The sequence below is a fragment of the Nicotiana tabacum genome, chromosome 7 (genome assembly GCF_000715075.1).
Source record: "Nicotiana tabacum cultivar K326 chromosome 7, ASM71507v2, whole genome shotgun sequence".
In the NCBI taxonomy this organism is placed as follows: Eukaryota; Viridiplantae; Streptophyta; class Magnoliopsida; order Solanales; family Solanaceae; genus Nicotiana; species Nicotiana tabacum.
In genome coordinates, this window is record NC_134086.1 from 78,677,335 (window position 1) to 78,692,499 (window position 15,165).

Below are 15,165 nucleotides of genomic sequence, written 5' to 3' on the forward strand. Positions count from 1 at the left end.
TTACTTCAAACAAGGAATAGCAATAGTACAGACTCCACAGTTCTTAACCCATTTTGACTAAAAGAAAAGAAAACAACATATGGTAAAGCAACAAAGCCAAATAAACAAGACCCGACCAAAGATTAATTTTCCAACTTAGGGGCCCACGAGGCATCATTCGGCCCTTTCACGGCCCTAGGTGTGAGGTCTCTCTGCAAGCTTCTCAATTCATTCATGATCCGGTGGACGCAGCCCATGATGGAAACAAGGATGGTCTTTCGTGGTATTTGCTCACATGATAGGCATTTCATGTAGATGTAATGCCCAATTTCGTCGATCCTTCCTCGAATGTTGTCCCTTTCAATGAACAATTGCCCGATTTGTCGGTTCTTTAGTCCCAATGCCTGAGCATTGTCGGCAAATTGATCCTGGAACAACTCCATTTGTCTCTCCATGCAGGCCATTGCATCGTAACAACGCCTTCTGTCAGCCTGAGCGTCTCGTGCTTGTTTGATGATTCGATCATGTAGAGTGGAGTTTGTTTCCCTTAATATCCCGATGCTCATTTCATAATCCCTTATGACCTGTTGCAGACGCTGCCTCCGGGCCATTGTAACTTTTGCCCATTTGACCTTCATCCTTGCTATGCAAGCTTCTGATTGTTCTAATTCTTCTTGGCTTTGGATGACCTGGTTTCTCAAACTTGCTATCAATTTTTCGTCGGAGCGATGCTTCTGTCGGTCAATGTTACTCTTACTGGCTTGGCGAAGGCGGGCCCTCAGGGTCTGGTTCTCTTGGGCTAGCTTGTTTCTTTCAACCTGCTCCGAGGCGACTTGCACGTTGTGTTCAAATACAAGCCTTTCAACTTGTCGCTTTAGCTTCCCGATTTCAACCCGGTAACCTTCCTCTTTTGCGAGCCAGCCCCATTGTTCTTGTGATGACTCAACAAAATCTTGGAGGTGAGGCTGTTTGGTTGGCCGCTCTGCAATGTTCTTCTTATTATGCCAAACGAGATAGGCCGGCGAGATTTCACCCCTAGACACATCACCTACCCGAGTATTCGCCGTCAGGTACTGGCATTCACCCCATATGCAACGAACTGTCTTTTTCAGGGAATTGGCCGTCACTGCTGACCTCGACTGCATAAGCGCTGAGATCTTCGTCCGGGTGTACCCCCTGACACCTTCCTAACTGCCTCATCACCCTGTAAGGGGCATAATGTTGAATACCTCTGAGTCCCATTAAGAGGAAGTGAGGACCAGTGGCGGGCATGTATATAATTTCTTCCACAAGGAGCCAACCCAAAGTCCAGTTTATTTGTTCTGCAGTGATGGCCCGGAGATAGGATATCCATTCTTCAAACCCTTCTGGTAATCGAAAACCTGAAACCCTCAGGTTATAACCTTCGATGCAGTCTTCGTTTGTAGACATGTAGCGCATACATTGAGGATGGCGACACAAGTGTTCGATCATCCACATCTGTAATAACAGGTTGTACCCTTCGAAGAAATCTGCCTCGGCCTTACAAGCCGTGAGGGCTCGGTATATTTCCGACACTATCATAGGAGCAAGGATGCTTTTATCGTTGGTAATTAGGACTTTGACGATTCCTGCCACCTTCAGATCGATATTTCTATCTTTTCGGGGAAACATCACAATGCCTAAGAATGCCACCATGAAAGCGAACCGCCTATGCTCATTCCACTTGGCAAGATTTCCTCTACTGCAGACACCGCTTTCTGGATCATTGAATCCTCCTATGTGCCCGTACCTCTGGTATATGAATTGCAGGGTAGAAAAACCTCTATCCAGTTCAGCGTATGGGACTCCCTTGCTTATCTTCAGCAGGTCCATGAACTTGTGTGAATTCACAGCTCTTGGAGCGATCAGGTATTTGTGTCTCAAACCTTCAGTGACGTCCATGTAACCTGCCACTTCTTCTAAGGTTGGAGTGAGTTCAAAATCCGAGAAGCAGAATACGTTGTGGTCCGGGTCCCAAAATGTAACCAAAGCCTTTATGATGTCGCATCGGGGCCTGACATTCAACAAATTAGCCAGACCTCCCAGGTACAGTTTGATCCTGTCTTGCTCTGACTTTTCCAAATCCTCCCACCATAATCGTACCTCTAGAGGGATTTTGCTCCTAACTGTTACTGGCAAACTTGGCCTTATGCTCATTCTGCACGTTTATTGGGGGTGATTAAGCAAAGATCCAGGCTTATTTGACTCAAATACCAAATTGACACACCTCTTTCCTAGAAAAAACGAAATTTGGTTGTTTCTGAAAAGCACGATGTCACCTTGACTATTTCAAAACTTTTGTTCTTTTTGGACTGTACCTATTTTTGAAAAATTAAGTTGGGCCTGATGGGGGTTGCCTACGTATCTCACACCCTGCGAGAATCAAACTGACGTAGTTCGGGCCAAATTTTGGAAACCATATTTCTCATGACAAACCATTTTTCCTTTTCCGTTCAAAAATGAAACAAAGATTCTTTTTTTTTCTATTTCTTTTCTAAATTAATGAGGAACATTTTGTTGATTTTCTCAAAATTCCGGCAGAGTTTCAACCATTTTGGGGTATTGGTTTTTCCGAAAATAATTGCTTCCCTAACCGTTACTTCCTCTTTTTTTCACAACATTCCCGATATTCAAAAGCCGGTCAGCATGCAAGTCTGAAACAAGTAAATGCATAAAGCAAACAGGATGTAGCAGGATGGTCCTTCATTTTAGGTTGCTAGTCCTAGACGGACCCAACCCCTGTGTTGAGTCCCCTAAGTTAAATGCAACGTGATGCAAAATAATCATTCCTACCAGGGATCCGGCATGAAGTCATGTTATACTAAGTTGTAAAACCTAGGTTTTTGTTCTAGACCTGGCTTACCCGAGCGGACAACTAGAGCAGAGGATGGGAGCTGTGTACCGGTAACCAAAAGGCCATCCGGTTTTGCAACTCCTCCGAATCTTCGTCCTATTTTGGTATATGACACTAACAGAAAGAAGCCACGACCAGCGTGCACTCCTCAAGAGAGAGAAGAGAGGGGTTTCAACACAGTTTATACATACATTTCAAATAATATCAAAGCGGTAAAAGCATCATTTTGCATATTTAGGTTAAAACATAAAATAAAATCAGATAATAAATAGAGCCGAATAATAACAATTCTTCTAAGCTCGAATTCTTAACCCTGAACCAGAGGTTCTGGGCAAAAGATATAAAGAACTCCCTAGCAGAGTCGCTAGAGCTGTCACACCTCCTTTTTACATACCCGAGAGGGTACAAGGGAGTTTTTCCAATTAAAGGACAATCGAAACGGGATTGGTTTATTTATTTCAGAGTCGCCACTTGGGATATTTAGGGTGTCCCAAGTCACCAATTTTAATCCCGAATCGAGGAAAAGAATGACTCCATATTATAGTCTGCGTACCAGAAATCCGGATAAGGAATTCTATAAACCCGGGAGAAGGTGTTAGGCATTCCCGGATTCCGTGGTTCTAGCACGGTCGCTCAACTGTTATATTCGGCTTGATTATTTGATTTTATACAAATATGAACTAATGTGCCAACTTTATCTTTTAGCCGCTTTTATCATTATTTTTACGGGAATTGCAACGTCGTGAAAATATATCTCGAACCACGTTACATCAATGCACCCGTGGTTATTTAACATATCTCGACTCGGTTGGGATTTGGATTTGGGTCACATAAATGTGCACCCGAGTTAATAAATTATTAAACGCGTTCCTAACGCAACTAGCGTATTGTTATTTTGGGGAAGGCCGTAAAATTTGCTAAACGGCATGTCCCGAATTCTAAGTGTTTTAATATATATACATTTAGAGGGCCCCACAACTTGTGCATGTTTGTTTGTCGAGGCTCGTCTTATTCATTATTTTAAGAATTTACAACGTCATGGAAATGCATCCCAGACCACGCCACAATCGATGTGCCCGTGATTAGAGACACGTTTCGATTCCGTTGAGATTTGGATTTGGGTCACATAAATGTGCACCCTAGTTTAAGGGAATAATGTTATTAAATACGCACCTAAAGCGACTAGCGTATCTTTATTTTGGGTAGGGCCGGGAAATTTGCTAAACGGCCTGTCCCGGAGTCTAAGCAAGTTTAAAACAGATATTTACTGAGGGCCCCGCGATTTTGCATTTTTGGCGAGGCTCGTCTCATTTACTTTTATGGATAAACCTACAGCAACTACATTCTTCTATTAAGTTTGTCTCTAAAAGACACAAGAAAATACCTTGATTGATTACATGCTGAGAAAATGCAACTTATTAGCTACTAGCGTACGACTGACACAAATGAGAAATTGCAGCCGAATTTGTACTAAGAGGGATGGCCTTCATTCTATATTCTATTATTCAAGAAAACTGAAACATGGGATTGACGCACAACAGTATCGAAGCAGATTATCCTTAGGCGAAGAAATTAAACGTATTCGACCTTATTTATTAACGGGCATACGTATGAGGTTCAGTTAATTATTCCTCACATGCTTGACACTAACAAAACAAAACGACTGTATGACGATCCTATCTAACTCAAGTGGTGTTATCACGTGTTTAGCTATGCGATTTTTATCTTTTGGCTATAATCCAGATTTGCCTAGTGTGCCTTCAAAATACACATATCTACTGATGAATTAAGGCGAAACAAGTGTGATTACTGCGTTCATTTTTACAGACGCGATGCCATTGTGGGCCGAGTATTACTACTATCCAGCTAACTTCTTACTGATTTACATACAACAATGGACTGGCAGACCAAATTCCTTATGGACTGAGAAACTATCTTATTACATAGTTTGAAGGTTAAACTTTACATGTTAAATACACCAACATTCTAAACTATAAGCAACAGAATAAAGGTAACCATGCTCATGTTTGGACTGCCATAACCTTGTGCTTTTATTCAGCTCCAAACGTATAATTACATCGGTGAATTTAGAACGTGTACCTGGATGTTTGGACAATAAGAAAGAGAAGAAGAAAAATATCAGCAGCAAGCCACTCGAACAGCAAACACACAGCAACAACCAGCAACAGTACCCAACAACAATTGTGAACCCCACAAATGGTCGAGCAACAAGCAATAATCCCAGAAACAGGGTAGTGAAAACAGCCGAATACCCAGAATGTTCAATGCAAATAACCACAGCAATACAGTAGTCACAAACAGCTCGACCAATAACCCAAGACAATTGGCAAAGACAGCTTGACCAGTTTAAATTCTTAGACAGTTTTCAGACAATGGTTGGTTCAATATCCTGAAATTTCTTCTGTTATTCTTTCTTTTTAAGTTTTTCTCACTCACAGAATCTCTCTGAAGACTAAAGAATCTCCCCCTTTTAAGTTCTGAAACAACTCTATTTATAGGCAGAAATGGCAAGCACTCAGCTGCCTTGAACCCCTCCCTTCTTTCCTGCCCATAACTTCTTTTTTTAAACTAATCAAAATATTCCCCATGCCCATCCATTCGACAGGCTTTCAGCCTGTATTTTCTACCCAACAACATGGGCACCCCCTTTTTTATTCAATCAGCCCCATGCTAACAAGTTTGGCTCCCCACTATTACCTTATTTTAATCCTAATCCAGTACCCTATTTGTCAGCTCATTTAAACTAATCATTTCTGTTCTTTTTAACACCCAAATTAACCCTGTTAATCCCTGGTTATCACTGTCTTGACCCATTGCAACAATAGGGCATTTTTGAACTTCTGAAAGTCCAAATTCAGATCTGCCCTGAACTGAATCTTTTCAGTTGTTTTGCAATGCAAACAAACTAATTTCAACCAATGTCGAGCATCCAATTAACAACCAACAGGTTCGTTCACTTACGTGAAGTTGTATGAATTAAGATATCTGAACATTCAGTCATAGGAAACTAATCGACGATGTTTATCAAGTCGACTCTACTATTTATAACAAGAAATAACCGGTCGATCACATAAACAACACGTACGGGGTCCCGAATGGATTCAACAACTTTGCCGGATTCCCTAGGTTCTTGTGTTCTAGGGTTTGGATCTTCAGATTTGAGATTCTAGGAGTTGTGGGTAGATTCGGACCAAACCAGGCTTGGTTTGGTTATAAGGGTAGTCAGGGGACTGTCTAGTGTGAATCTGGGGTGGTTTGGTATAGATCGAGTCTTGTCTCGAATCGTCAAATGAAGATTCCAGAATGAGAGGATTCGAGCCAAGCTGTAAGTGGATTCAGATTCAGGGGGTTGAGGTGCCTCAGGGGTGTAAAGGGGGTGGTCACCGACGTCCTTGCCGCCGGCTTTAATGGTGAGGGAAAAGGGGGCGGCGTTAGGGTTTCATGGGGTTCGGGTTTTGGTGAAGAAGACGAGTGAAGGGGTGCTTGGATAGGGGGGCGTGGGGTATGATGAAGGGCTTATATACATAACGGGTAATTAGATCCTGGCCGTTGGATGAATCGATATTGATGGCCAGGATCTTTCACTTAATACGGAACGACATCGTTTGGCCTTGGTTGGGGGGTCGATTCGAACTGGTTACTGGGTCGGGTTTGGAAACGGGTTATTGAAAAGGAATCCTGGGCCGTTGGATTGGCCTGGACGGATGGCTCAAATTAAATGGCTCATACGGCGTCGTTTTGGGGTCGTGCCTGGGCAGGCCTGGTTTGGACCGGATGGTGCAATTGATTTTGGGCCTCAAAATTTAGAACAAAAATAGGCCCAGCCCGATTTCTAAACAATTTGCACTAATTCTTTTGTTTTTCTAATTTTAAACACAATTAAAATAAAATGAAATCTAAAACAACCATTAATTAACACTTAACACATTTATCACACACATATTAAAATTTTTAAGTAGGTTAAATCACAACCTAGAATAAAAGATGCATTCATATTTTTTGTGAATTTTCTTTTAATGACCGAATTATGGTTTAATTACACACGATATACATATTTTGTATTTTTTTTTTGATAAGATCAAATGAAAAACGGACAGAACCACAAATGACTAACAGCATACGTCACAAAAAATCGAAAAATTGTACAGCGAGGCCATTTTGCATTTATTTTTGATTTCTTTTTGGAGTGATTGTCCGTGAAGCAAAAATCACGTGCTTACACAAATCACCATCACATTCAAGCCTAAGGATTCCAAAACTTCCGAATTCCGCAAACGACGTAAAAACCTATCAAACCTCATCCGAATTACCTGAAATTCTGCACACACGCCACAAATGACTCAACGGACCTACTCCAATTTTTGAAATTCCAATCCGACCCCGATATCAAGATTTTCACTACGGACGGGAAAATGCCAAATTTCTAATTTCGTCAATTCAAGCCTAAATCTACCACGGACCTCCAAAATAAATTTCGAACATGCTCCTATGTACAAAATCACTTAACCGAGCTATCCGAACAATAAAAACCAAGTTCCGAGATCATGTACTCACAAGTCAACTTCCGGTTGACTTTTCCAACTAAAGCTTCCAAATAAGAGACTAAGTGTCTCATTCCACTCTAAGCCCACTCCGAACACAACACAACTAATGCGATATGATTAAATATAGCTGAACAACACACAAGGAAGAAAAATTGGGGGAAACAGAGCGATAACTCATGAAATTACCGGCTAGATCGTTACATCCTCCCCCTCTTAACCAAACGTTCGTCCTCGAACGAGTCAAGAAACATACCTAAAGCCTCAAACAAGTGGAGATATCTGCTCCGCATCTTCCGCTCGGTCTCCTAGGTAGCCTCCTCCATGGGCCAACCTCTCCACAGCACTTTCACTAAAGTTATGTCCTTTGATCTCAACTTTCGAACCTGCCGCTCCAAAATAGCCACTGGCTCCACATCATAAGTCAAATCACTGTCTAACTGAACCGTGTTGAAATCCAAAACATGGGACGGATCGCCAATATACTTTCGGAGCATAGAAACATGAAATACCGGATGCACACTCGACAAGCTAGGTGGCAAAGCAAGCTTAAAAGCCACCTTCGCAATCCTTAGAAGCACCCCAAAAGGCCCAATGAATCGAGGACTCAATTTACCCTTCTTTCCAAACCTCATAACACCCTTCATGGATGAAACCTTTAGTAGAACCTTCTCCCCAACCATGTAAGACACATCACGAATCTTCCTGTCAGCATAACTCTTTTGTCTTGATTGCGCTGCACGAAGTCGCTCCCGAATCGCCTTCACTTTGTCCAAAGCATCCTACACCAAGTCTGTACCCAAAAGTCTAGCCTCACCCGGCTCAAACCAATCTACTAGAGATCTATATCGTCTCCCATATAAAGCCTCATATGAAGCCATCTGAATACTTGACTAATAACTATTGTTATATGCAAACTCTACGAGCAGTAGAAATTAACTCATGAACCCCCAAAATCAATGACACAAGCTCGCAACATGTCCTCTAATATCTAAATAGTGCGCTCGGACTGCCCGTCCGTTTGAGGGTGAAAAGTTGTTCTCAACTCAACCTGAGTACCCAACTCTCGCTGTACGGCCCTCCAGAACTACGATGTGAACTGAGTACCTCTATCTGAAATGATGGAAACTGGGACACCATGCAAGTGAAAAATCTCTCGGATATAAATTTCTACTAACCGCTCTGAAGAATAAGTAGTACACATAGGAATGAAGTGCGCGGACTTGGTCAGCGGATCCACAATCACCCAAATAGAATCGAACTTCTTCAAAGTCTGTGGGAGTCCAACTACAAAATCCATGGTGATCCGCTCCCACTTCCACTATGGAATATCTAACCGCTGAAGCAAGCCACCCTGTCTCTAATGTTCATATTTCACCTGCTGACAATTGAGACACTGACCTACAAATCCTACAATATCCTTCTTCATTCTTCTCCACCAATAATGCTGTCTCAAATCCTGATATATCTTCACGGTGTCACACCTCCTTTTTCCACCCCAAAAGGGGTATAGGGGAGTTTTTCCAATTAAACTAACAATAACCAAAACATGATTATTTATTCAAATTCAGAGTTGCCACTTGGGATGATTTATGGTGTTCCAAGTCACCGGCTTAAAATCCTGAATTGAGGAAAGTAGACTCTTATTTATAGTCTACAAATATAGAAATCCGAGTAAGGAATTCTGTTAACCCGGGAGAAGGTGTTAGACATTCTCGAGTTTCTTGGTTTTAGCACGGTCGCTTAACTATTAATAATTGACCTAATTATCTGATTAATTCCACATTTTAAACCTACGTGCATTCTTTTCAACCTCTTTTAACACTTATGGAATTATTTTACGGAACAAGGCACGATTGTTGTACACTTGTCAATTTTGAAAACATTGCGAATCACGTCACATAAAATGCACCCGCGATTTACAACATGTTTATTTTTAAATATTATTTGAAGTTGTTATGACCGGGTCACATGAAATGCACACCCAAATTTGGGAATTATATATCATGACTATGCCATGGGAACCATACCTATAATCATGATAGTTAATTAATCGCGCTTAAAATATTCTACGGATATTCATAATTATTCTCCTGAAGCTAATTTGAAATTGTAATTATTTAAAGTATATACTAGGTTATGGCTACTGTAATACATATCGACCTCTTTTTCAGAATTTGGGAGTTCTAATTTTTAAGTTGAAACCACAAAGGAAAGTTTCCACAAACTTCCTCAAACCCCAAAATCAGCTGAACTAATAGCCAAGATTGAAACTTTACAAGATGGGTCTCAAGGATTTCTATTATTTAGAGCAACAGAAAGACCTTCAGATTTAACAAATCCAGATGTTCACTTTTTGGTAACAACTTGAAGTTTACTTAGTTAAAAATGACTGTAGCACCTAAAGTATAGTGTAGCCCCAATAATCTTGAAATAGAACTCTTTGGAAAAAGAGGCAAAGTGCTAAAGCGTAACAACATACTAATAATAAAGATAACAACAAAAGATGGAGCGTGAGTTTAGCCAAGAGATTTCAAAAAAGGGTACATATCTTCAGGAAATAGACAAATGAACTAAGGCGACGAACAAGGATGAAATAATACCGAAGAGCAACAATAGCCGATATCATTCAAACGATTATCAATCAACCAAAAGAAATAAATCTCTGAAACACATAAACTAGAACATGAATACAAATCACAGTTGGATGAAATACATGATGGATTCAAAGTGATAAGAACCCTTTAAAATTCCCTTTAAACCCCATTCCTGTATATCATCCCTTGACTTTATTAAATCCAACTGACATCGAGACCCAAAGCAAGGTTGTTAGTTATTCAAGTCCAATGCACTAGAACAGACTAAACCCCAAAGGGGGAGATTAGAATAAATTACTCACATGCTCAGACTTATTCTATATGAATGAAAAGCTTTCCCTACATACCAATCCAAGCATATTCACATAGCATTCATCACATTTCATCACTTTAAGACATGTATAAACAATATCATAGATCTCTGGACAATGTGAGCAATGACTAATGGTGCAACAGTGCACTTCATCTAGAATATTTACTGCTCAAACTATCCACAGGATCACACAATTCACTGAGCGCTCAACTATCTGAACATTCTTTCATGGTCATTCAATGATCAGTCAACAATTGGCTGTTTCATAAATTGACATGCTTGAGTCTCAGAAGGGGCTAAAGCAAACAAAAGGAAAACTTGATTTCGCACGATTATTATTGGTTAAGACATGACCAAGAACTTTGAGGGAATTAAAACAGACCATCTTAAATTGACACGCCTACTCATTATACCATCTCAATCTCTGACTCAAACAGGAACTAATTAAAGCTAAACAATTTAATAAATCAAAACCATACGAAAATACATTCTTGTACAAACACATGAATAACAGCTTAGGATTCCAGAGAACTCGAGTGTGAAACAATAAGATCAATTAGTTATTTATGCTGCCAAGGGAAGAATTCCAACAAATGAGCAATGAACCTCATCTTAGACACTCTACATTCCATTTGATTCAAATTTACTATTCATGCGAGATAGAACGTGTCTCCGCGGGGCAGTAGACACGTTATAATGCCCTTTTAGACTAGATTTCTCACATAAATGCAAAACTAAGTATAGAAATACTATTCCGTTTAGTCAGAACTTCTGGAATTTCAACTCGCAATAATGTTCTTCCTTATCATAACCATTAATTAGAGAAGATTTTAACGACAACACGATAAATTCTGATTTCTAGTACACTTTGAACACAGATATAGTAATAGAACATCTCAATAGAATTCGAAGAAGCAGATTTAATTCAATCATTCTGCTAGCTAGGTTCTTATCCAGTTGAAATTACACCAAAATAAAACTAAAGGAAGCGAAGATGAACCTGAAGCGAGCTTTCAATTAATGTTGAAATAATTAGCAGAGGTACAAATGAATCTGGATATGCAAATTCCAGCAGCGAGCAAAACATTGAGCAACGACCAAAAAGCTAACCGAACACGAACACAACGGAACATCAGATAGAACCTCAACACATCAATCGAACTCTATTTTTAGAACGAAAATTCAAAGAACAGTAGCTCCAATTTCAAGATCAATCGCAAAATCAAAAAAGAGAACAGAATACATATTTTTGTTTTGATTCTGTTTCTATTCCCTCCTCTTTCTATCCGTACTCCTCTGTTCCTCTTACTATGCGTGTCTGTGTGGTTTCCTGGTTTCGGCCATTTCTGGTGGTGAAGGAGTAGCAGACGGTCTACTGTGAGGTGAAGAAGAAGGAGCGACAACGAGGGGGTGTATTGGTGTGAGGTTGGCGACAATGAGTTAGGAGATGAGGAGTTAAGAGTTGGGGCATGGTTTGTCACGGCTGTCGCTGGAGTTCAGAAGAAGAAGGTTTTTTGTTTTGGTGTTCTAATGGTGAAGAAAAAAGTTCGGGGGGGGGGGGGGGTCCCTATTTTGTGTTCTGCGGCCGATCCTTTTTTTTTATCACGCTCTGGTCAAATAGCTATGCTTCATCAACCAGACATAGTTTCCTGTCTCCTTAGAACTCAAGGATACAGTGGACGATCCTTTAGGGTAGGGATTCTAGGGTTTTTTTAATGTGGAGATGAATGGGTCTTTAAGTTGGGGGATATGGGCTTATGGGTTGGAGAAGAAAGAAATTGGGCTTGGCCAAATTTTTGGGCCAACTCTTGTCTAAAAATGGCACTCTATTGGACCTTTTTTTGATTTTAAAATCAAGACCATGTCCATTTTAAAATTAATTTGGGTTTTTCTTCTTTTCTAAAGAACAAATTAAAAATACAACTATTACTAATTCATGCTAGTTAAGTAAATAATTATAATGCAAAAGTTACACATTGAGGTAACAAATAAAACTATTTTTGTATTTTTAAATTTTATGAAAGGTAAATAAACTGAAAGTAATAAGATAAAATATCAATTACCTAAATAATGAAAATATTTTTTTTTTATTTTTATTTTTGTGACAAATGAAGTAAAAGAGTCAAAACTAATTTAAATAGCGATATTAGACTAAACTAAATATTTAAATGCTAAAATATGTAAATCATGGGAGGGGTCAAAAATTACATGTCTACAACTGCCCCCTCTTTAATTGGAAACGTGAAGAGTTTTCAGACAAAGAACGATGAGACAGGTTTTTTGACCCGACCCTTATTTAGAGAGATCAAAAACTAAGAGAAAGGAGAATGTGACCGAGCCCTGGTATCTGAGCTGCCTACATATCCTTGGCCATAAAGGAATCAGGCCATATGTAGTTCAGATGTAGGAATAGTGATGGAGTATACCGAGGTGGTTAGCTGATTAAGGTGCCGTTCCGTCGAGGTTTCGGTCCGCGGTTCCTGCCATTACATCAAAAATAAAAGGGAAAATTACAGCAAATATAAAAGAAAAATACAATATCCTATCTACTTCTTGTATTGAATCTTCCTTGAATCTCCACTTGATCCCTCAACATGAAATTGAAAATTCACCATATTCTTCAGGCAAGCGTCCTGCTGACTTGAATTTGAAGAAAATTGGAAGTTGACCCTGTTCTTCAGCCGGGCATCCTGCTGCTTGCACTTGAAATAAACTTGAACTTGGAGTAGACTTGAGCTTGAAAATCTTGTTCCTTAGGCGGCTTGTGCTACTTCTGATTTGAATTAAAATTGCCCCTATTCTCCAGGCAGGATCTTGCTGTCTTTGACTTGAATCTTGAAAACTGAATTTGAACCTATTCTTCAGGCGGACTCCTGCTGTCTTTGACTTGAATCTTGAAAACTGAAAGTTGGACCTGTTCTTCAGGTGGACTCCTACTGTCTTTGACTTGAATCTTGAAAACTAGAAGTTGATCCTGTTCTTTAGGCGGGCTCCTGATGTCCCTGTCTCGAACTTGAAAAAAAAACTGGAAGTTAACTCTGCTCTTCAGGCGGGATCCTCCTTCTTGATTTTGACTTGAACTTGAAAACTGAAAGTTGACCCTATTCTTCAGGCGGGCTCCTCATGCCTCTCTTACTTGAAATTATAAACTAAAAGTTGACCCTGTTCTTCAGGTGAGATTCTCCTGATGTTTCTCCAACTTGAAATTGTATACTAAACATGTTTTTTAGACGGGCTCCTAATGCCTCCCTGACTTGAATTTGTAAATTGAAAGTTGACCCTGTTCTTCAGGCGGGCTCCTAACGCTTCTCTAACTTGCACTTGAAACCAATTTCTGAAATATTGACCCTCGTTCTCCTGGTGGGATCCTCCTGATTGATCTCGAATGAAATTGAAAGTTGACCCCGTTCTTCAGGCGGGTTCCTGGTGCTTCTTTGACTTGGACCTAAAATCGATTTCTGCAATGTTGCCCCTCATTCTCCAGGTGGGTGCCTACAATCAAAAACAACAAAACAAACAAAATTTTCTGCCCCAGTTTGCACTAGGAATATTTGTGAGTTGTTAGTGAAACTGTAAATCACCTATGCTATTGATGAATGATGCAATGATGAGGGTAAAACTAAAAACTCTACTAGGATGTGCGTCTCCTGTGAGATCGAGCTTAAGGAAAACTATAAGCTAAGCTTGACTAAACTAAAAATTGCCCCTATTCTTCAAGCAGGACCCTAAACTCAAGAAAAACTAGAGATTGAAAACTTATGAAAACTAACAACTGACCCTATTCTCCAGGTGGGACCCTGATCTTTAAAAGAAACTAAATATCAAAATCTTAAGGAAACTAACAACTGACCCTATTCTCTAAGGGGACCCCTGAACTCAAGGAAAACTAAAGACTAACCACTTAAAAAAATTAAAAATGACCATATTCTCCAGGCGGGGCTCCTGAACTTAAGGAAAGATAAAGATTAATAACTTAAGAAAACTAAAACTGACCCTATTCTCCAAGTGGGACCCTTGAACTTAAGAAAAACTAAAGCTAACAACTTAAGGGAACTAAAAACTGACCCTATTCTCCAGGAGGGATCCCTGAACTTTAAGAGAAACTAAATATTGAAATCTTAAGGAAACTAACAACTGACCCTATTCTTCAGGCAGGACCCTTGAACTCAAGAAAAACTAAAGACTAACCACTTAAGAAAATTAAAAATGACCCTATTCTCCAGGCGGGACCCCTTAACTTAAGGAATGCTAAAGATTAATAATTTAAGGAAACTAAAACTAACCATATTCTGCAGGTGGGACCCCTGAACTTAAGGAAAACTAAAAATTCTTTTGACTAGGGAGAATGCCTAGGAGGTAGTAGTCATCTCAACTAGGGGAATGCCCGGCAAGTAAAAACCTTCTCAAACAACCTTTGTGCTGACCAGATTTGGGCACTACACTTGAAAAAATCAAGCTTCCAAGCTTTGATTTGGACATAGTCTTCATCCCTATTTCAAACAAAGAAAACTTGTGAGTTTAAACATGGTGGTTTGTTTGTGGCCTTGACTTTGAGTGCGATTGCTCCTTCACTTGCCATGATAACTTTGATTTCAACTTGAAATACCTTGCTTGTTTATTAACTAACCACTTTTTCTGTCAACCCTTATTAATGAAAACACCTCTGATCCGTTCAAACCCAACACCCTCTATCTGTTGCATTGTGCTCATGAATTGACATATTTTGAACCTTTATATTTCACATGAATCCCAAAGTACGTCAATTGCCACCCACTCAGTGAGCATAATGTTCTTTCCTAACTTATGCCACTTTGATGTGCTAGCCAGATTTCGTTTTCT

General features: G+C 39.9%; 1 long non-coding RNA gene across 1 annotated transcript; it reads right to left on the bottom strand.

Annotated features, from left to right (window-relative positions):
• Nucleotides 1–4,751: 4,751 nt before the first annotated feature.
• On the bottom strand, nt 4,752–12,012 carry LOC142182715 (uncharacterized). Its single transcript, XR_012711696.1, has 2 exons — nt 11,327–12,012; nt 4,752–4,954 (listed from the first exon to the last, which is right to left on the bottom strand). It is a non-coding gene; the product is annotated as an uncharacterized LOC142182715 (long non-coding RNA).
• Nucleotides 12,013–15,165: the final 3,153 nt, after the last annotated feature.